This window comes from Lepidochelys kempii, chromosome 4 (genome assembly GCF_965140265.1).
Source record: "Lepidochelys kempii isolate rLepKem1 chromosome 4, rLepKem1.hap2, whole genome shotgun sequence".
Classification (NCBI taxonomy): domain Eukaryota; kingdom Metazoa; phylum Chordata; order Testudines; family Cheloniidae; genus Lepidochelys; species Lepidochelys kempii.
The window spans coordinates 129,399,749-129,424,506 of NC_133259.1; positions in this window are offsets into that span (position 1 = coordinate 129,399,749).

The window sequence follows — 24,758 nt, forward strand, 5'->3', positions numbered from 1 at the left end:
TCTCTAAGGCCTTGTCTACACTACAGAGTTTTGTCAGCAAAAGTTAAGAACATAAGAGCGGCCATACTGGGTCAGACCCATCTACCCCAGTATCCTGTCTTCCGACAGTGGCCAATACCAGATGCCCAAGAGGGAATGAACAGAACAGCTAATCATCAAGTGATCCATCCCCTGTCGCCCATTCCCAGCTTCTGGCAAACACAGGCTAGGGACACCATTCCTGCCCATCCTGGCTAATAGCCATTGATGGACCTATCCTCCATGAATTTATCTAGTTCTTATTTGAACTATGTCAAACTATGAAGTTATGTCTCTTTAATTAAAGTGCTTTAATTAAAATCTCTGTTACATGTGCACACTAGCTCCTTGTGTCAGGAGAGTGCATCCACACTAACAGCTCTTGCATCGGCGCAGAGAGCAGTGCATTGTGGGTAGCTATCCCAATGTGCAACTGGCTACAGGGTGTTTTGGGAAGGGTTTGCAATGCCTCATGGGGCAGGTACAGCATCATATGATGAAGGTTTCTCAATCCCATCTTTCCAGGGGCATCCTAATAGATTGTCAACTGAAGTGTGTAGGGGGAAGGGTGAGGAGAGTGGTGTGTCTGAGGCAGGGGGAGGGACACACACATACACACCCCACGTCAGCCCCCGGCTCTGCTTGGCACAGCAATCTCTCCTGCAGCAGCCTACTCTGCCTGCCTATGGTTTTGTGATTCCCTCCGAGTTGTCCCATAGCCTCCTCGGCTGCGGTGAGCGGCATCCTGAGCAGCTCTGTGAGCTCTCCCTGCTGCGGAATATGTCAAAATAGCACAGCAGTCCTGTCCCTGCAGCAGCAGTCTGCCTGCTGCTGTGTTCCTAGTGCAGGGTAGAACAGGAGCATTCCACATCAATGATTTGCTCTTTGTTCCCCAAAGGGTGCAGCACGCTCAGCTGTCAGATACTTCCCGGATCTTTGAAAGGAGGGGGGGGCGCATGCCTGCAGAACAGCAGAGATCAAAACAGCGAGCAGAGGGTCAAGGCAGGCATTGTGGGAGACTGGTGGAAGCCAGTTATGTCCACAAAACAAACAGCAGTGTCTGCGCTGACGCTTTGTCGCTTTAACTTTGCGGTAAAAGGCTTTATGCCTCTTGTTGATGTGGTTTTATTTTGTTGGCAAAACGGCAGAGTTTTGCCACCAAAAGTAGCTTTGTAGTGTGCACACCTCCCGTTTTGTCGGCAAAAGGCAGCTTTTGCCGACAAAACTTTGTAGGGTAGACAAGGCCAAAAAAGTGGACAATAGCACTTCCCTCCCTCCTTGGAGTGTTGAGGAGGAAAATGCATTAGAGGGTGGGTGGTGCTCAGATACAACAGTGGGGGGGGGCATATAAATACACAGAGAAGCAATGCACTGCACTAGATCCTCAGCTGATGTTATACATTGCGCATCACCTCCTCCAGCCATTTCAAAAACGGCATCGAAGTCCTTAAAAAAAGTGACTGAAACTATTTGGCAAATTTGTATCGAGTTCACACATAGTTTTGGGTCGACCAAAACTGCTTTTTTCAGGGAATAAAATATTTGTCAAAAAAAAAAAATCCACCCAGCTATACTCCTGACTACTAGTCCAATGTTCAGCCCACTAGAACCAACTGCCTACCCTACACGATGTACTCACTTCTGACTTTACATTCAAGTAATCCATGTTGGCTCATGGTTTATTGTGTTGCCTGCCTATGTCATCATCTTAAATATAGGATATAGCAACTGGACAATGGCAATAGTAAAAAATAAAAGGCAAAAATAGTAAATGAAGAAGAACTAGGAAACTTTTACCATTCCTGAATTACAAAGGTTCCTCCCTTCCATTTTTAGTGCTTAATATGTGATTTTAAAGACAATAGTACATTACAAACATAAGAGAGAGCTGGTCTTGAAGTCATTCAGAAATAATTATAGGGGAGATAGATACAGAGAGGCATCATTATCGAGAGAAATCAGTTACTTGTTCATATTCTCAAAGTTACAGACAGAGAATGGGGATGATAATTATGGTGCACAAAGAGAGAAGATGACCACAAACAATGGACAATTTTTCGTTATAGTAAAAATGACAATTGCCTTCAGGCCTCCTTCTAATCTCTTAAATGTCAAGCTTGTACGGTGTCTTAAATCAAATACTTCTGCTTTTTCTAGTCAACCTTGAAGAGACACTAAAGTAGTCTCTTGATCACACCTGGTGAAATCTACTGGGGGAGGGATAGCTCGGGGGGAGGGGGGAGGGATAGCTCAGTGGTTTGAGCATTGGCCTGCTAAACCCAAGGTTGTGAGTTCAACCCTTGAGGGGGCCATTTAGGGATCTGGGGCAAAAATTGGGGATTGGCCCTGCTTTGAGCAGGGGGTTGGACTAGATGACCCCCTGAGGTCCCTTCCAGCCCTGATATTCTGTGACAACTTCTATGTAATATCACAGTGGGACACATTGGGGTTGTGGAGATGAAATAATCTCCCATAAATCCGGGGCTGGTGAATATTGCTGGTGTGCATCAACTCTGAGATTGCTGGTCATATGGGCTGGAATAGCAGCAGCATCCTGCCCACTCATTTTGGGAGGATGAATCTTAGCAAACTCCCACTAGGGTCAGTGTAGGTCCTTGCCCCACCTCCATGGAGGCCTGAGGAGCTGGTACAGGGGGCCTTTCCATGGTGCATGACACACCCATGGACATTGATTCCATCTTCAGCTCCCCCCCCATGCAGCCCCAATGTAAGGCTTAAATCGTATGAAAGGCCTTGCAGTAGCTGTTTGCACCACAAGTGCATTTTACACACTTTTCAGTGGGATTCGTTGTTTCTGTTAGTACCCACAATGGGCCAAGTGCTCATTATGTTGGATCATATTAAAGAAGTTCTGTATTAAAATCACAAATGAGTTTGATTCCCTATAGTTTAAATTCCAGGGTATTACTAATTAAGAGGTCTCTTGGGTTTTGGTGCTGTTTCTCTCCCTCTATGTGTGAAAGTTGCAAGCTGCTAATTGCGTTAGTACATTCTAAGACAGAGTCTGTTCTCAAAGCAATTCACAGAGAGAGAGACTCAAAGCAATACTCTAACAACAGAAACAGCAACCAGAGACTCCCCACCCTTTTGTTGTATTAACAATTGTGATTAAAATAGAAATAGAGGATGTATGTGGATGGATGCTTGGTGTGGATAATAATTGAATGATCAGGGAGGTGCCAGCCTAAGAATCCAGTGTCCATCGGCTGAAGAAGAACTGCTTGTTGTATTGGCAGAATATGATTTACTGAACCAGAAGGCAGGAAAGGCAGTTGTTGCTATAGAAATGATGATCGACTGATAATGAAATAATCTGTTAATGTAAATTTTAACACACTCCTGTGTAATGTACCAGCAGCCTTGTATTGGCCAAAAAAGTCCATTCTGAGTAAATCAGTCACAAAATGTTTACTCATACTATTTCAATGTCATGTTTCTGTTATGTAATAATAATTTTAAAAAGTAAAAAATGCCTTAAGCATCACGTCCCCTGAACATTCCTCCATGCCCCCCCGCATTACTGCGCACCCCACCATTTGAAAACCTCTGTGTTAAAACCATGAGTCTTTTACTTGTTAAGTGAGATTGAAAATACAAGCACAAAAGTTGCCATCAAAAAGCCATCATTTGCCAAGAGTTAACATCCCTCCCTACTACCCCCAATATTTAATAGAATGTATTTGGGGGTAATTGTGCAGTAACAATTGCTAGATGGTGACTTTTACTGACATAAGCACTCACAAATGAATTAGTGCTCATTTGAGCCATTTACTATTATGGGAGTGCTATATTCAGGGTATATGTGTACATGACAGACTTATATGCAGTATTGTTGTAGACATGTTGGTCCCAGAATATTAAAGAGACAAGGTGGGTGAGGTAATATCTTAGATTGGACAAGAACAGCTAGGTGCACTTCCTCTCTGGATGTCAGTTGAGTTCCTTTTTCTTTTTGGAAAGTGATCTAGGGAACAGCTTTCACGGATGTTGACAGTGGGTGGGTGAGATTCTGTGGCCTGCGTTGTGCAGAAAGTCAGACTAGATGATCATAATGGTCCCTTCTGACCTTAATATCTATGAATCTAAGAAGGCATCAAGTGGAAATAACCAGAGGACCCCCGGAGGGCAGACCGGAATCCACCCAACAGCCTCAAGAATGGGAGAACCAAAGAACAAGATAACATCTGGCAGCATGGAGCCGTCAGGAATGTGCCATCTGCTGATTGATTCAGCAACAGCATGATGAAGCAATTCCCATAGACTGGCATAGGAAGAAATTCCTATAAAAATGGACTCTAGAAAGTGAGAACTTTGGGGTCTGATTCTGCAAACCAACTTCCAGGAGCATATCGATGAGCATCTGACAAGGCCCTGCTCCCTCCTCATGTCCAGGCTACCTGGCCAGTGGCTTGGCATGAGCAACTCTAAGGGTGGTAACTATGATAACAACCTTGCAGAACCTGTGTGTGTGTGTGTTTGTATGAATGAGTGTGTGAATAAATATGAGATTGAATGGAATGTTATAGCTATAACTCACTGCTTACTATGATTCTTTCTGTATTCACAATAAATGTGGTATTTTGCCTTTTCCCCTTCAATAAGATCCTGCTGTTTTTTATTTTATTGGTATAACACGTACACACACAAAAGAAGTTATAGCGACTGATCTCAAAATCTGTTGGGGCAGATCTACAGCTAGTGTGAATCTGCCTAGATCCATTAACTTTAAAGGAGCCAGATCTACCAGCTGAGGGTCTGGCCCATTACGTCTACAAATATCTAAGAAGCTTTAATAAACCAAGCACCTGACATGTGGACACTGGAAGGTCTAGCTCATTCTATCAGCCTACAGAAAGATGTCACACGTTCTCTTTCTCCCCCTCCACACTCCATCTATTCCCTTTCCCCTCAGGCACGTTATAAAATATTGACATACTATTTAATATTTCTTTCATGCATAATATATGCTGCTTATGAAAAGAAGTATGTGGTTTATGACAATTTTTGGGGTACACATTCTGATCTCAGCTGCATGAATGTAAATCCGGAGTAAATCCAATGAAGTCAATGGAAATACTCTTAGAATCATAGAAGAATCGGGTTGGAAGAGACTCTTAATTGACACTGATATAACTGAGTTCAGAATCTGGTACTTTCTATATTGGATCTACTCTGGCTGCTGTTATCTCTATGACACAGGCTCCTGAGAAGAGAGAATGTATGTCTTAGCAATTGGATGAGGGGATCTGGTATTAGGTTTTTCTTTTGCTGACTGACCTTGGTCAAGACACTTATGCCAAAGTTTTAAAACCTATTGCCAAAATTGGTGTATCTGGCTGGCCAAAGTGCTTCCTGATCTGCATTAAAACTATTGGAGGAATTTACCATAAGAATGATTTTCTGATGGGAAGTGCAGTTTCTGCAAAATTCTGATTATTGAAAAATTATTATTTTATTATAATTTATTATAATATTTTATCTAAATATCTTATCTAAATATTTTTATTATAATTATTTATTGCGAAATTATTATTGCGAAATTATTTCCCACAGGAAAATTTTGATTATTGCAAAAACAAAATGTTTTCTGTTGGGAAGATATAAAGGAAATATTTCATTTAAGGTCAGCGGGACCTTATGTTTTGTTTTTGAACTGACCCAAAGCATTTCTTTTCAAATCAGTTCAGGAAAACATTAAATTGCATTTCACTATCTTCACTGCAGTTCTGCCAACCTCAAGAGATCAAAAATCAGAAGTCAGATCCTAAAATCTCATGAAATTGGCCCTACAAACCATAATATTAAAAAAAAAAATCAAAACACATGTTTTTAAGTCTGTTTTTTGATGTTTCAGTTCCCCTCTGCTCTTCTGGAAAATGTATCAATAATAATGTCAGGGGGAAAAGTTAATATTTAAATTCTTTTTATGCCTCTCCCAGGCTACTTAAATGGAGAGCCCATTTACCTTTTTCACCCTTAAAACACGGGAACTGTCATCCATTTCCTAGTATTATCTTGACTCTCTCTAATTCTAGAATAACACTCCCATTCCACACACTGCCCTCAACCACCTTCCTCCCTAATTCCCTCCCTCCCGCTCCATTCCCTGTCCTTCTTTACACTCACCTGCACCCTCATAAAGCAGAGGAAAAAAAAACATGATGTTTGTCAGGCAGTCTGGAGTGGCTCAATTGCAGGATGACCAGCGTCAGGGCAAACTGTTACAAATCAGGGCACAAACCCCAAACTGGTTGTGAGTTCAATGCTTCAATTTCATCAACTAAGCATCAAGTGTGAACTCCTCAAGCACTATAACAGCCTTAACATGGCTGTACAGACAGTCCCCTTGGATATGCTGTTCTGTCTTGCCACCTTTGCAAGCTTGCCTGTGTGAATATGGCCTCTTACACCAAAAATCACAACAATATTCAGGTTACTTCTAGTCCCAAAGAACCAGACACTTACCCCAGGTCAACTGCACCTTAGATCCTTCACCAAAGACAATGCTTGTAGTCAATCCTATAATATATTAACTAAAGTTTTATTAACTAAGAAACAGAAGTATGCACCCGATGAAGTGAGCTGTAGCTCACGAAAGCTTATGCTCTAATAAATTTGTTAGTCTCTAAGGTGCCACAAGTACTCCTTTTCTTTTTACTGATACAGACTAACACAGCTGCTACTCTGAAAGAAGTAAAAGAGTTATTCACAAGGTTAAAGCAGGTAAACACACACACACATATGAGTTAGTCTTAGGTTCCAAAAGATGGTGGAAGCTTCTATAATAAGCAAAATCCATATGTCCTTTAGGGATAACCCAGGCGAAGCAGGTAGGGATCCCTTGCTTATACTTAGAAATCTTTGCCCCTCAGAATCCAAGCAGCATAAAGACACAGATTCTTCATGTCAGAAGCTTTTATTCCTTTCCCCCAGAGTTCAAGCTGATGGGACGAGCAATGTCTTTGTTCTTTGATGTTTCACAAAGGCTCATTTGGTTTCAATGGGCCTTCCTGTGGGCAGGGCCTAACCCCTTCTGTAGGAAGCCAGCACTTTATATCAATTAATGCTTCTTTCCTATTTGGTGAGTTAAACAGTTGCAGAGGATTACAATGAAAACACTCAATATAACCTTATAACACAGGGTACAGATGGCTGTAAGTGAGATTAATACATGCAGCATCCTACACGGATTTCATAAAGTCTAAACACTAAATGTAACCCACACACCTCCTGGGTGTGGTATTCTGTCCCACCTGGTGGCACTAAGACCACTTAGTGAGAGAGCAATTAATGAGTCTGCTCTACAGCCTTAGGTAACAGGCAGTTGGCTTTTAGCTCATGCTGTAAAGGCTCCTGCACTAAGCTCCAGAGGTCCCAGGTTCAATCCCCCCCATGCCCCAGTTGACCAGAGTCTGTCGGCATTACATAAACACATTCTTATAAACTTTACATCTATTATAACAATGCTAACACACAGGTGAGCCAGACTAGGCAGCATTCAGTTGAGGCCTCGGTTCCTCGGCATGAGCTGGTACCTGCTCTGCCAGCATAACAATGTTATTCCAGATTTATTTCCAATGTACACTCAAAATATTGGGTGCATTTTCAAAAAAAACAGCATAGGTATCCTTTTTTATCATGTTAAAATACCTTTTGAGTAATTTTAAGTGGGAAGATATATCTAACTTCTTTAGGGCATTTTTTTTTTTTAATCTCACAAATTTTGTCTGTGCAGGGTGCATCAATAGTCTCTAAAGACCTGCCCAAGAGGTGCACAAGGTAGTTTAAGTGATTCATTAGGTCATATTATTACTAGTCACTCTCTCTATGTATCAAGTTTTCCAATTGCTTTTCAAAAACATTTATGTGAGGTGCAAAGGCCTTTACATGCTAGAACACTTTACAACATCAACCACCTTCCAGAGCTTTCTACATTTTAGAACAGTAATTGGAAATACCCCTAAATATTATTTTTTAAAATAATCAGTTCAGTAACATTCAGAGTATTTAAAAATAATTTAAATCATTCTTCTGTCTTTGTAAAATATCCTCAATATGTGTATATATATTTTTTAAAAATCTCATAATTAATTGTCCAAATAGCTTAATTAGTCTTCTCTACTGCAGCCCATGGGGCTTCATAGAATCACAGAACCATAGAGTTAGAAGGGACCACAAGAGTAATCTAGTCTAACTCCTGACAAGATGCAGGATGCTTTGCCCCTTCTGTGAACCCAGTGTAACACTGACAGACCCCAGTCAGTGGCAGGAGGGATTGAATCTGGGACTTCTGGAGCTAAATGCTACATGGCCCTTAGCGAAGGCTGTAGAGCAGACTCATTAATCTCTAAGTGGTCTCGGTGCCACTAGGGGGGACAGAGCACCACACGCAGGAGGTGTGTGGGTTACACCAGCAGGACCCCCAGCTCTCCCCATCAGTTCAACCCTAGCCCATTAGCACCCCCATTAGTTCCACCCCACCCCAATTCAGCCCTGCCCCAGCCTCACCTCTGCTTCTTCTAGGATTCTTCACCCCCCTCTCCCAGGCCTGGTGAGCTGCAGCAGGTTCCATCACATCTCTCTGTTCCCAGATTGGAGGGGAAGCTCCAGGGGCTTTTCAGACCCCCAACCATTCCCAGGCTGGGTGCTGTAGGCGGGGGGGAGGAGAAGAGGTACAGTCCTGTCTGCAGTTCTCACAGAAGGGGAGGAGGCAGCAGAGTTGCCCCGAGCTGCTGGGCTCTTTGCGAGAACAGAGAGGAGAGACATTTTTGACCGGTAAAAGCCTGAATAGCTTGGAACCCATGTATTTGGGAGCCTGCCTCTCTTCTCATACTTCTCACCACAGCTGGGGCCAGCAGAGCACCTTGTGTTATGGAAAAGAGGGCCAGCCCTGTGTGTTCCAAGAAACACCACCAACTTTACTCCTCCCCTTGGTGAAAACATAGCTGAATCTGTAACCCTTCAGGGCATGATATATGATCTCTGCCCCCAAACAGGTAACAAACTAAATTGGTTATAATGCAGAGGAATGGGGGTAATGAGAGGAGGAGATGTACCATAAACAGTAATGTGACTTTGGTATGTTAGCTAGGCTCTTCTGCAAGGATTATTATGATGCGAGACTTGTACATTACTATTGCTATGTGAGTGCTGCAATGCCAGGTAATTTCAAGGGTTATCTGACGAGACACAAGGGCAGGGACAGATGGCTAGTGGTGAGAAGCTAGCTGACTGCACTCTTCCAAGGGAAAAAACAGGAGGGCAGTTGTGGAAGAAATCTCCCTAGGGATCCCTCTCTGAGCTTTCCCCACAAATGGTCTGTTGGGAGTCAGGGTTAAATCTCTCTGTGCGTCTTGACCTCTGTCTCTCTTTCTCACCCTCTATTCATCTTGTCTATGTAGATTGTAAACTGTTCAGGGCAGGGATTGCCTCTTGCTGTGTCTTTACAGTGGCTAGCACAATGGGGAGCTCGCCTCGGTTAGGAACTGTATCTCCAATGGCAGGTTTCACTGGCAACCCAGGCAGGGGAATGAATATTCTTTCTTTTTCAACTTTCTGGTTTTAAAATCCAACATTATACACTGGCAAACATTCAGACTGACCGCCCTGGAAACTGAAATCACCTCTTTATTTGGTGCTGCTGAAATATCCTGGAAGCCAGCCAGACAGGAGGTGAGGAGCTGATGGACTTGGAAAAGGGTAACGTAAATAATTGCTGAAATTGCAGTTATTTATATTGTGTTTTAATGGTGTTGTGTGAGCTCCAAAAAAGGATTTTTAAATAATTCTCTCTGTCATCTTTAATTAAACCCATAAGCCATGATGAAAACAAGAAAAATAAAAAACATACAAAAGGTCTTGATCTGATCTCACTTAGATTGGTGTAAATCAGTAGTAACGCCATTGGAGTCAATGGAATTCCACTGGCATAAAACTGGTGTGAGATTAGAATTCGGCACTCTTCTCTAGGAAGTGCTACACTTCTATAGGAAACATTTTGCTTATATCGGAATGCTTTCATTAGGTGTATCTGTTTCCTGTTGGATTAGAGCAGTGGTGGGCAACCCGCAGGCCACATGCGGCCCGTCAGGGTAATCTGATCGTGGGCCGCGAGACACTTTGCTGATGTTGACCATCCGCAGGCATGGCCCCTGGTAGCTCCCAGTGGCTTTGGTTCTCTGTTCCCGGCCAATGGGAGCTGTGGGAAGCAGCAGCCAGCACGTCCCTGCGGCCCTTTGCTTCCCGCAGCTCCCACAGGCTGGGATCGGCAAATTGCGGCCACTAAGAGCTGTGGGGGGCCATGCCTGCGGACGGTCAATGTCAGCAAAATGTCTCGTGGCCCACAAGCAGGTTATGCTGATGGGCTGCATCCGGCCCGTGGGCCGCAGGTTGCCCACCAGTGTGCTACAGCCTCACAGATACCTTGGTGCAGCTATGCTGATGCAGCGTTTCTAGCACAGACCTGCTCTTAGGGAGTTGCAGCTAAATACCAGATTTAACACATAGTTTAGCATAAGTAGTTAGCACATACTCTAAGGGACCATTGAAGGTGAAGTGAATCTCTGTAAGTCTCTAATAGACTGGGCCTAACACTGCTGCAACAACACTGTATGCATCAATGTTGGGGTGTCCAACTTGACAAACCTTAAAGGGGCCTGATTGTACGAAAATGCTGCGAACCAGCCCTCTGAAAATCATGCTCCATTAAGTAGTCTCGTGTTGGACACTCAAAAATTGAGGCATCTGAAATAACTAGCTGTAGGCCAGATTTCCATGTGTGCGTGTAAAAATAATGTATTAAGATAAGTCCACTTGAGTTTGGCAATGAAATATGCACATTTCTCAAGAGCAAAATGTATAGTAAGAGAACATTAATATCCAGGAGGACAAAGCATCCTGCACAACACACAGCAGTAGTCTACAGATGGCAGGACCCACTGGCAATTCTAAAGCTACCAAGTCACGTGTTTGATAAGGCTGGTCTGGTGCCGTACATTCTCCGTGAAAAAATGTCATGACAAAGTTCTTATGATAGCCATGCAGCAGGCAAAACTTGTGTGTGTGTGTGTGTGTGTGTGTGTGTGCACACGCGCACACACATAAAAGCACCACACAATCCACAATGCAACACTTAACCTCCTGAGCAGCACATGTAGTCTTCCTTCCCAGATAATTAGTTGTTCTGTGGTTTTGGGGAAGTCATATGCTCTCTATAAGACTCATTGAAAATGGACACAATAAAGCTTCCTTATTGATCTGCATATGGTGGCGGACACCTTAAATCTTCATTACTCCCACTGTGCAAACAGGAAAATTGCGGTTCAGAAAGTGTACTGCAAGCAACATTTACAATGCAGGGTATAGTAGAGAGCTGAGTGTCAAGCTGTCTGAAGTCACTCATGAGTGTGAATGTCAACCTCAGGACAGGCTCTGAAGAAGCAAGGCACAAAACTCAATCTGGTTGTGAGTCCTATGCTTAGATTTCACCAAGCATGTAATAAGTGTAAACTCCTCAAGCTTGTGATGCATATAATACTTGTGATATGCAAGTTTTCTATACCTTTTTGAGCTAACCCAAGCTAAGCAGCTTGGGGATCCCTTGCTTATGCTTAGAAATATTGCCCGCTCCAAATTGCAAGCAGCACAGTGATACAGTTCCTTTTGCTCAGGACTTTTTATTCCCTTTCCCCAGAGTTCAAACTGATGGGAGAAGTGCTTATTCCTGTCTTCTCTTCATGGCTATGTAGGTGTGGGGGGAGTCAACAAAGTGTGCATCCTTTGATATTTCATAATGGCTCGTTTGGTTTAAATGGGCCTCCTTGATTCCAGGACCAGCATTTTCCATTAATTAATGTTTGTTTTTTCTGTTTGGTGAGTTACAGTTACAGAGGTCTACAATGCAAACACTCATCATAACTTTATATCATGGGATACAGATGTTATAAGTGAGAGCAATACATGCAGCATCCTACAAGCATTTCATCAAGTCTGAACACTAAACAGAGTCTTATAAACTTAACCTCTATTTTAACAATGCTAAACACAGGTGAGCCGGAATGGTTCTAGCTATGCATTTGTCAGAGTTCGGTGAGGCCTAGAGGCTTTTACATTAGCTGGCACCTGATCTGGGTTCTAATCCTGGTTCTGACCATGACCTATTGACTGACATTAGGATCAGAGAAAAGATTGCTTTTACAGCTAATATTCCACCTGCTTTTTTAGTTTAAAGAAAGGGCGATCTTCTGAAATTCTCCCCACAAGAACAGTTTCTGAATACTGTGAGACACTCATCTTTCATTTCTTGGTGAATCTTTGTTTAATGAAAATTTAGCATTTCTTGAGAAAATCCTAGTCTGTACTTTGCTATTCTCCAACACACACAATACCATGAAGGTCAGCAAAAATCTGATTTATCACTTCTTTGGACTTTAGTCATTGATTCTCTTTTTGTTGTCTATCGACCTGATCCAAAGCCTGTTGAATTTAAAAGAACATCTCCTCTTTGCTTCAATGGGTTTAGGATCAACCCATACCTGAATTCAATTTACATACACTTCTCTGGATTGTCACTGGTAATGTCAGTGGTGTTTGTAATGCTCGCTGCTTTTCCACTGATCGTGTACTTCACAAGTTTATACTGTCTTGGTTTTGTGTATACTTGTGTCAGAGGCTTCTATAAAGTTAACTGCAGTGAAAAAATAAAACCAAATAGCTATTTCCAGGTAAAACCACATGACAGCTTTGATGCCATGTGCACTGTAGTTGGCTTTCCCAATAATTTTACTGATGTGACCTGTAAAACCAAATATAATTACACCCTTGTTTGTTTTTATTAGAAAATCAAATGTCTTCTTTTTCATTGAGCTCAGATGTTTCCTACTGCATAATAATAGCCTAAGATTTTATTTTATGTGGCGCAGGTGGCTCATACTGAAAAAAAACCAACCCTGCATTCATGGTGGGGAAGAGTTATTGCCTCCAAATCCCAGCTCTGAATTTTTGCAATCGACTAGTAGCCACTGTTATAACCTCATTGAAAAATATAAAATCACAAGGAAGATCAACTATGTCAAATGGGGGGGGGGGGAACCAAACAGCTGAGCTCTGTGGGCTTATGAACTCATTCTTCTGAATATGGGACATCGGTTTCTATAGAAGAATGTCAAGTTGTTTTTTTAATTAAATCCACATATCTTTACCTTCAAAAATGTTGTCAAGATTGTCATGACAGATATTTATTTCCTAGATCTAGAGTAGAAGGTGCTTCCTCATAATTGCTCTACATTTTTTATTTTAACAGCTTTCTATATTATGCTTTCCCCACCTTTTTATTTAACTAAAAAAAGTAGCCAAGAGTCTGTGAGACCATGTGCCTTGTTAAGGATTTTATAACCTTCTAATTTCTACAAACAATACAGATTATAGTGTGGAGATCCGTTGGTCGTACCACATGGCATTTTAATTTAAAATACTAGGTCAGGTCCTCCGCTGGTATAAATCAGCAGAACTTCATTGACTTTCATGGACTCGGGCATACTTACATTGGGGAAAATCTGGTCCAAATAATATGAAAAATAATGGCAAAAATGCTTTACTAAAAAGAGAGACTAGGATTTGCTGGAAACAAAACCAATGCATTGCTAGTCTGTGAATATTACGATTCTCATTAAGGTCCTGCCACTCCACTACGTGGAGTAATACATTAATTTCAGTGGGATTTATTGGGGAATAAGGGACCACTCAGTAGAGCTTACTGAAAAAAGAATTGACCAAAGTTCCTTTGAAAAATACAGTATTGTTGAAATCAAAACATTTTGCGGGAATGTGTTGATTTCAACTAAATTTTTAATGGGAAAATATTGAAAAGAATAGTTTCAGCTTTCTAGTTTCATTTGGATCATGTTGAAAAGTTTCATTTAGATAAGATAAACCTTTTTGTTGTTGACTTTATAACTTTGTTTGGTTTTATTTTTATGTCAAATATTATATTTATCATATTTAATATATTACAATATAATGTTCTGACATTATCGAAATGAAATGTTTTAATATTTCCAAATCCATTTTTAGAATTTTCATTCCACAAAAAATCATGGAATTTTAACTTATCATTCCAATTTGGAATGAAAACAAATTTCTAAATGTCAGAATTCCCTGTAGAAAGGAAATTCCATTTCCAACCAGATCTACCCCTTAATGTAAGGAAGAAGTGAGGGGGCACAACATACCCCTGCACTGTACTTTTAAGGGAATAGCAATGCTAAGGGGCCCATTTTATTGTAGAGCAACCTCTCTCATCTGTTTGTCACTCCCTATTTAAGGCCATCACCCTGGTCAAGCTTCTCTTTGCCCAGGATCTTGCTGAATATTCAAGGAGAAAACTTATAAGATCTGGCAGGATCTTTCCCCTTCTAACCTCTTCTCCTCTCCAGTCACTGTCCCTGTGGTTACTTGATTGCCTTCCACTTTCAATCCTCTACCCAATTCCCTTCCAATTATTCACTTCCCTTCTCTCAGCTCTCACCCCCTGCTTACTCCTCTCCTTCAACTTCTTGTCCTTTCATGCTTTTGTTTCTTCCGTCCTTAAACTAAGATACCCTTAACTCCACCTGTGTTCTCACCTACCATTATGATTCCCTCCTGTTTCTTCTTCACGTCTGAACACATGGAGGAGGCTATTTAAATCCATTGCACTGATTCCCTCTCCTCTAACATGCTCAACTGTAGTTTCTGCCCCAACCCTCAACTGATACTTTTCTCAACAAAATCTGCAACAATCTTGTTTTAGCCAATCTCATGGCCTGTCCTCCACCCTTGTGCCCTTGACTCATCGGGACAAACCATCCCGATGAGTCGAAAGAATAGTAAATATGGCAGGCGACCAGCTTGGCTTAATGGTGAAATCCTAGCGGATCTTAAACATAAAAAAGAAGCTTACAAGAAGTGGAAGGTTGGACATATGACCAGGGAAGAGTATAAAAATATTGCTCGGGCATGTAGGAATGTTATCAGGAGGGCCAAATCGCACCTGGAGCTGCAGCTAGCCAGAGATGTCAAGAGTAACAAGAAGGGTTTCTTCAGGTATGTTGGCAACAAGAAGAAAGCCAAGGAATGTGTGGGCCCCTTACTGAATGAGGGAGGCAACCTAGTGACAGAGGATGTGGAAAAAGCTAATGTACTCAATGCTTTTTTTGCCTCTGTTTTCACTAACAAGGTCAGCTCCCAGACTGCTGCGCTGGGCATCACAAAATGCAGAAGAGATGGCCAGCCCTCTGTGGAGATAGAGGCGGTTAGGGACTATTTAGAAAAGCTGGACGTGCACAAGTCCATGGGGCCGGACGAGTTGCATCCGAGAGTGCTGAAGGAATTGGCGGCTGTGATTGCAGAGCCACTGGCCATTATCTTTGAAAACTCGTGGCGAACCGGGGAAGTCCCGGATGACTGGAAAAAGGCTAATGTAGTGCCAATCTTTAAAAAAGGGAAGAAGGAAGATCCTGGGAACTACAGGCCAGTCAGCCTCACCTCAGTCCCTGGAAAATCATGGAGCAGGTCCTCAAAGAATCAATTCTGAAGCACTTGCATGAGAGGAAAGTGATCAGGAACAGCCAGCATGGATTCACCAAGGGAAGGTCATGCCTGACTAATCTAATCGCCTTTTACGATGAGATTACTGGTTCTGTGGATGAAGGGAAAGCAGTGGATGTATTGTTTCTTGACTTTAGCAAAGCTTTTAACACGGTCTCCCATAGTATTCTTGTCAGCAAGTTAAGGAAGTATGGGCTGGATGAATGCACTATAAGGTGGGTAGAAAGCTGGCTAGATTGTCGGGCTCAACGGGTAGTGATCAATGGCTCCATGTCTAGTTGGCAGCCGGTATCAAGTGGAGTGCCCCAAGGGTCGGTCCTGGGGCCGGTTTTATTCAATATCTTCATAAATGATCTGGAGGATGGTGTGGATTGCACTCTCAGCAAATTTGCGGATGATACTAAACTGGGAGGAGTGGTAGATACGCTGGAGGGGAGGGATAGGATACAGAAGGACTTAGACCAATTGGAAGATTGGGCCAAAAGGAATCTGATGAGGTTCAATAAGGATAAGTGCAGGGTCCTGCACTTAGGACGGAAGAACCCAATGCACAGATACAGACTAGGGACCGAATGGCTAGGCAGCAGTTCTGCGGAAAAGGACCTAGGGGTGACAGTGGACGAGAAGCTGGATATGAGTCAGCAGTGTGCCCTTGTTGCCAAGAAGGCCAATGGCATTTTGGGATGTATAAGTAGGGGCATAGCGAGCAGATCGAGGGACGTGATCGTTCCCCTCTATTCGACATTGGTGAGGCCTCATCTGGAGTACTGTGTCCAGTTTTGGGCCCCACACTTCAAGAAGGATGTGGATAAATTGGAGAGAGTCCAGCGAAGGGCAACAAAAATGATTAGGGGACTGGAACACATGACTTATGAGGAGAGGCTGAGGGAGCTGGGATTGTTTAGCCTGCAGAAGAGAAGAATGAGGGGGGATTTGATAGCTGCTTTCAACTACCTGAAAGGGGGTTCCAAAGAGGATGGCTCTAGACTGTTCTCAATGGTAGCAGATGACAGAACGAGGAGTAATGGTCTCAAGTTGCAGTGGGGGAGGTTTAGATTGGATATTAGGAAAAACTTTTTCACTAAGAGGATGGTGAAACACTGGAATGCGTTACCTAGGGAGGTGGTAGAATCTCCTTCCTTAGAGGTTTTTAAGGTCAGGCTTGACAAAGCCCTGGCTGGGATGATTTAACTGGGAATTGGTCCTGCTTTGAGCAGGGGGTTGGACTAGATGACCTTCTGGGGTCCCTTCCAACCCTGATATTCTATGATTCTATGATTCTATGACCTAGGGGTGCCAGTTTTGGTTGGATGTATTCCTGGAGGTTCCATCACATGACATAATCTTTCATTAAAGATTAATTTTCAATTCCTGGAGACTCCAGGACAATCCGGGAGGCTTGGCAACCCTACCTTGACCTCTCTGATGCCTTTGAAGCTATTGATTCAAGACAATGGTATTTTAGCTACTTACAGCCAATGCTGTGTTTTGTTAGTCCCTCTTGCATCTAGCTCAATGCCTCTGTGTTAACATCAGTGCTGCTGTTCCACTGTGGACAACCCAAGAAAAGAAGGAGGGGTGTAACAAATGGATTTTACGCTTTGACATTTGTCTCCATCCTCCCTGTGCAATCACAGCTTGCATGCATGGATTGTCTGTTGGATGAAGATTCATTTCATGGTGTTAAAAAAATCTGTGTTTCTCTGAACAACCAAACACCAGGCAAAATGGTCAAAGTGCAGAGCAATTTGTGTCTTATTCTTCAATTCAATGAAACATCCTAATCCACTGGTTCTGCTTTATGTGTTGAACATTTTGCACAGCTTTGCAAGCTTCAGGGGGTTGCCCTTGACAAAGGAGATACCATTTTGTCTCTGTTAGATCCATTTGGGGCTTCTGTTGAAGTACACAATGTGATACTTTCTCCACCCTCCCCCACAAATCAGATCAAAATGCCACCTTCCCCACTGTCTTTCTAATAATAACCCCAGACTTCAAATCATCCATGAGTACGATATATATATCACATAGCGGGCATCTTCATGCCTGTGACAGTCCTGGTAGCATAATTCTTTGAAATGAAATCAAACCAGCTACATACTTTTTACTTTTGTTTGGAAAGAATCTAGTTGATTTTATTTGACAAATCTTTACCTCCCTTGAACTTATATTTGAGGTTGTACCAGAATCTGAAGAAACTCACCTATCTTGGTGTTTGTCTGGGTTTCTTTCCCCTCTCTCTGGCCTTAGTGAGCCATTTATGACATTTGGCACACAAGTTTTGGAAGGGAAATAAACTCTCATACTTGAAGGTAGAACCCAATCTTAAAATTTAGGAGAAAACATTCTCTGGGAACAGGTTATCCCATTGATGCCTGACGTGAGGTTTCTTGCATCTTCTTCTGAAACATCTGGCACTGATCACTGTTGTAGACAGGATACTGAACTAGATGGATCGCAGATCATTGGTCTGATCCAGTAGGTCCATTCCTATCTGTGCTGGTCTTCTGACACCGTGGCCAGTCTTCAGAAACAGAAACACTGTGTATCCTGGGTACTTCTACAGCCCTCTTATCATAATATCTGAGCACATCATAATCTTTAATGTATTTATTCTCACAAGACTCCTGTGAGGTTGGGAAGTTCTATTGTGATGGCTGCCAACTTGGCTGACACACTCAGGATTGAACCAGGAAACTCAGGAGCTAAAAGCATGGGCTGTTATAGCTTTCTAGCTGGGGATTGTAACAGTTTATGTTCTCTTTAGATTGGAACATGTAGCACATGCTCACGAGTGGTTTACACTATTATACCCATTGTACAGATGGGGAACTGAGGCACAGAGAGACTAAAGGTATGTCTATACTACCTGCCAGATCGGCGGACAGCGATTGATCCAGCAGGGGTTGATTTATTGCATCTAGTCTAGACACAATAAATCAACCACTGAGCGCTCTCCCGTTGACACCAGTACTCCACCAGGGCAAGAGGCGCAGGCAGAGTTGACTGGGGAGCGTCAGCAGTCGACTTACCACACTGAAGACACCACGGTAAGTGGATCTAAGTACGTCGACTTCAGCTACGTTATTCACATAGTTGCATAACTTAGATCAATCTCCCACCTAGTGTAGTCCAGGTCTAAGTGACTTGCCTCAGGTCATACAGGAAGTCTGTGGTAAAACTGGAAATTGAACCTAACTCTCCTCAGAGTAGAACCCTAAGCACTGGACCATCCTTACTTATGATATAGAGAGATCTAGGCAATGGATTTTTCTGGCTACATAAACAGCTTATTTCAATTGGTCTTTTTTTTATAACATGTTACTAGTTGTGGACATAAGGACCAAAGACATCCTCTGATTTTAACGGAGTTATACCAAGGATGACTACCACCCATAGTGTTGGGCTGTTTTTGTAATCACATTTACTATGGCAAACTGAAATAGGAACAAACTAAGCCTGCACACTGCTGGGAAGGTGGTGACTTAAAATTCTGTGACGGGTTTCAGAGTAACAGCCATGTTAGTCTGTATCAGCAAAAACAATGAGGAGTCCTTGCAGCACCTTAGAGACTAACACATTTACTTGGGCATAAGCTTTCGTGGGTTAAAAACCTACTTCATTATAAAATTCTGTGCACCTCAAGTGACTTAGGGTTTCTACACACTACCACTTATGTGGGTGTAACTTACATCGCTCAGGGACATGAATAAGTCACACCAAACTAAATGTCACTCTGGACAGCCCTATGTTGGTGGGAGAACAGCTACTGCCTCTTCCAGAAGTGATTTATTAGGCTGATGGTAGAGCTCTCTCCTGTTGGCATAGAGCGACCTCACCAGATGTAAGCACTGTAGTGTAGCCAAAGCCTTTGTTTAATTCCATCCCATAACTACATGTGAAAATACAGGGCTTGATACAGAAATGGCCCTTTGAGGTTCTGGGTAGGGTGACCAGACAGCAAATGTGAAAAGTCGAGACAGGGGGTGGGGAGTAATAGGAGCTTATATAAGAAAAAGACCCAAAAATCGAGACTGTCCCTATAAAATCGGGACATCTGGTCACCCTTCTCTCTTTAAAGTCTATGGATCTATGTCCCAGCTCTTTATACCCTGCTGTGCGTAGAACAGTCTTGGCTTTTGCTCTCCCGTGTCCAAAGAGGGGACCCTTCTCCACCAAGATGAAGCAACACCAGTTGGTTCTCATACTTTTCATGATTCAGTTCAAAAAATGTCCTACTTTTGTTTCTTAAACCCCCCCTAGATTTGTCCCACTTGCATTTTTCAGTTACTTGTCCCTCTAAACTCCTCTTCTTGGTCAATTTGCTTATCTGGCACTAGTCCTTTTCCACAGTATGGGGAGTGCTGGTATTCGAACCTTTCCCTCCTGCCATCTGGAACACATTTCCTGGCTCTCAGCAGCTCTCCATTTCTTTTCTGCTCTCATCTGAAAACATACTTACTCATCGTTGATGGATGTCTCAACTTCTCTCTTCTTCCCTGGGGCCTGATCCTACATTCCTGGTATACCCAGAACCCCCACTGACAACAATGAATATGAGGAAAGGGTTTATTACCCTCCTGGGCTTCTATCCTGCTTTGGAGCCAGGTAAGTGAATCCTTGCACTCGTGCACCGGCACAAAAGCTGCCCATGTAGCACTGGCTAGAGGACTGGGTACTTGCCAATTATTTAATTCTCACTGTATTTTAATTCTGTAAAGCCTTTCTGAATGGTGACCCTGATGCACCACCGTAAGTGCCTTAAGTCCACAAATAGTCCCATTGTTTGTGTGATGAAATTTACACGATTAAGTGTCTTGTTGAACGGGAACCACAGCTTGCAAAAAAACCACTGCACAAAGCAGTGGTTGTACTGTGCATTTTATTTTAGGGACGTGATCTGGAGTTTTGAGGATGTGGGTCCATTTTCTAGTTCTACAAAGTAGTATCTTCCCCATATTCAAACATGAATAAGCAGATGGTCAAATTAAAGAGACCCTATCAGCCAGAAAATTAAATGAATTGGAAATTCACCAAAGATTAGTTCTCCAAACTATTCCTTCCTCCATTAAAATAAATAAAGCTACCTATTCTCCTTCCCCATCCCACCCTTTTATTCCAAAAATACAATGTGATAAAAAAATTAAGCAGATGGGAACACCCCTGTTGATATTAATTACAGCCTCTGTTGGGAAATAGACTTAGACAGCAGCTGCTTATTGTAGAAAAAGATATTTCATTACATTGAACATATCTGTTTAGGGGGAAAAAAGTCAGACTTTGAACTTACTGGATCAATGATTACAATGGAATGAAACAGACTACAATAGAAAACTGCATTTTATATTGCGAGGACAAAAATAATCCCATGGTTTTTTTCTTGTTATACAATATTTGGGTTATAATACCGGATACAAAGGGGAGAGGATAGCCTACTAGTTAAAGCACAACACTACCGATACGAAGGGCGTGTCTCCAATTGGGGAGGTGGGAGTGGGGTTGTTAGTCAAAAAGAGGACTTCACGGTACATTTGCACCCCCTCAGTTCCGGCCAGGCTGCATGATAGCTCAGTTTCTCAGCATGTTAGGACAGCCAGAAGAGTGCAGTTACTTTCGTCTCTACCAAGGACCCCAAGGAACTGCTAAGAAAATTGATTATCACTGGGGTACAGGGACCCCATGACTGTGCCCCTTTCCACTAATTACTTTCCCTACACTCATCACAGGAGGTAGTGGTGATGTACAATGTGCTAAACCAACTCTGTGCTACTCTAGGATCCCCTCCCCCCATTGCATGCAACCAGTCACTCCAGCTTTAGCGCTGTTTTGTGTCACAGGTCTGAAGCAAAGCCGCTGCACACAGTCCAGAATGTGGGTCACAGGTTCTATTTCTGGTTCTGCAAGTGACCTGCTATATGACCTTAGTACTTGCCCTTTCTGTGTCTCAGTTTCCTCTTCTGCAAAATGGGGTAATCTGATTGATTTACCACATATCTGGCTGATGTGAGGCTGAATTCATTCGTAGTTGCAAACTCTCTGAGGAAGATGCTTGCACTGCGAAGAACATCATTATTTAATTTGTGAAATAAACTGCCTGGATGTCTATCTGAGCCAAAGGAGTCATAAGAGTGAAATGCCTGAAAGCTGCATGGAAACTATTAAAAAACACGATGACAGAGGCTTCAACTAAATGTGTACCCCATTCCCCCCAAAACAGCAAGAGGACCAAAAAAATGTTACCATGGCTAAACAACAGAGTAAAAGAAACAGGTAGACACAAAAAGACATCCTTTAAATATCGGAAGTCAAATCTTACTGAGGAAACTAGAAAGGAGCATAAACTCTGACAAGTAAAGTGTAAAAGTATAAATTAGGCAGACCAAAAATAAATGCAAAGAGCAACTCGCAAAATAAACAAAAGCTAACAGCATTTTTAAAAATATATCACAATTGTGAACTGGAATGTAAAGAGTCTGGCCTAGTAGTAAGAACAGGAGTTGGATCTAGGGGGCAGAGCAGGCATTCATTTTGGGGAACAAAGCCAAGGGTCAGCACCAGAGTCATCTACCAGTTAACAGAGTCAGGGGTTGTCAAGGTTCCTTCCCCACTCTGAACGCTAGGGTACAGATGTGGGGACCTGCATGAAAAACCTCCTAAGCTTATCTTTACCAGCTTAGGTCAAAACTTCCCCAAGGTACAAAATATTCCACCCTTTGTCCTTGGATTGGCCGCTACCACCACCAAACAAATACTGGTTACTGGGGAAGAGCTGTTTGGAAACGTCTTTCCCCCCAAAATACTTCCCAAAACCTTGCACCCCACTTCCTGGACAAGGTTTGGTAAAGAGCTTCACCAATTTGCCTAGGTGACTACAGACCCAGACGATTGGATCTTAAGAACAATGAACAATCCTCCCAACACTTGCACCCCCCACTTTCCTGGGAAATGTTGGATAAAAAGCCTCACCAATTTGCATAGGTGACCACAGACCCAAACCCTTGGATCTGAGAACAATGAAAAAGCATTCAGTTTTCTTACAAGAAGACTTTTAATAGAAATAGAAGTAAATAGAAGTAAAGAAATCCCCTCTGTAAAATCAGGATGGTAGATACCTTACAGGGTAATTAGATTCAAAACATAGAGAATCCCTCTAGGCAAAACCTTAAGTTACAAAAAAGATACACAGACAGAAATAGTTATTCTATTCAGCACAATTCTTTTCTCAGCCATTTAAAGAAATCATAATCTAACACATACCTAGCTAGATTACTTACTAAAAGTTCTAAGACTCCATTCCATATCCCCAGCAGAGACAGCATATAGACAGACAGAGACCCTTTGTTTCTCTCCCTCCTCCCAGCTTTTGAAAGTATCTTGTCTCCTCATTGGTCATTTTGGTCAGGTGCCAGCGAGGTTACCTTTAGCTTCTTAACCCTTTACAGGTGAGAGGAGCTTTCCCCTGGCCAGGAGGGATTTCAAAGGGGTTTACCCTTCACTTTATATTTATGACACGCCCCCCAAATCTCAGCTAGGGTGAAACACTGGCTGGGATTTCTTCCAGGAGCTCTAGGAAAAACAGAGTTAATAAGACACATGCATCTCTAAATATACTACCAAGTACATAAAGACTAACAATATTTTCTACATCTCAAGGATGATTTTAAACAGTTGATTCTGGGAAACTTTCACGGGAGAGTGCATCAGCCACTTTGTTAGAAGCTCCTGAGATGTGTTGGATGTCGAAATCAAAATCTTTGAGAGCTAAACTCCACCGAAGAAGTTTTTTGTTAGTTTCTTTGACGGTGTGAAGCCACTTCAGTGCAGCATGGTCGGTTTGCAGGTGGAAACGCCGTCCCCAAACATATGGGCGTAGCTTTTCCAGAGTGTAGACAATGGCGTAACATTCTTTTTCAGTGACTGACCAGTTGCTTTCCCTCTCAGACAGTTTTTTGCTGAGAAACACTACAGGGTGGAATTCTTGATCAGGTCCTTTCTGTATTAAAACTGCTCCCACACCACGCTCGGACGCATCTGTGGTTACTAGGAACGGTTTGTCAAAGTCTGGGGCCCTTAGTACAGGGTCAGACATGAGTGTCGCTTTAAGCTGGTTAAAGGCCTTCTGACACTTTTCGGTCCACTGAACAGCATTTGGCTGTTTCTGTTTGGTTAGGTCTGTCAGTGGGGCGGCGATTTGGCTGTATTGCGGTACAAATCGTCTGTAATAACCGGCCAAGCCTAAGAAGGATTGAACCTGTTTCTTTGACTTTGGAACAGGCCACTTTTGGATAGCATCCACTTTGGCCTGTAGGGGGCTGATAGTTCCTTGACCCACCTGGTGTCCAAGGTAAGTCACTCTGTTTAGGCCTGTTTGACACTTCTTAGTCTTAACAGTTAGTCCTGCCTCCCTTATGCGCTCAAGGACTTTTTGGATCACTCAGGGAACACATGGCTGTTGCAGAGAAGCTAAATGAATTCTTTGCATGAGTCTTCACTGCAGAGGATATGAGGGAAATTCCCACACCTGAGCCATTCTTTTTAGGTAAAAATCCGAGAAATTGTCTCACATTGAGGTGTTAGTAGAAGAGGTTTTGGAACAAACTGATAAATTAAAGAGTAATAAGTCACCAGGACCAGATGGTATTCACCCAAGAGTTCTGAAGGAACTCAAATATGAAATTACAGAACTTACTAATGGTGGTATGTAACCTATTGCTTAAATCAGCCTCTCTACCAGATGACTGGAGGATAGCTAATGTAACACTGATTTTTAAAAGGAGTCCAGAGGTGATCCTGGCCATTACAATTCAGTATCAGGCAAACAATTAGAAACTGTAGTAAAGAACAAGATTATGATACAAATAGATGAACTTGAGATGCTGCGGAAGAATCAACATGAATTTTTAAAAGAGAAATCATGCCTCACCAATCTATTAGAATTATGTGAGGGTGCCAACAAGCATGCAGACAAGGGTGCTTCAGTGGGTTTAGTATATTTGGACTTTCAGAAAGTCTTTGACAAGGTCCCAAACCAAAGGCTCTTAGGCAAAGTAAGCAAGTTATGGGATAAGAGGGAAGGTCCTTTTATGGACTGATAACTAATTAAAAGATAGGAAACAAAAGGTAGGAATTAATGG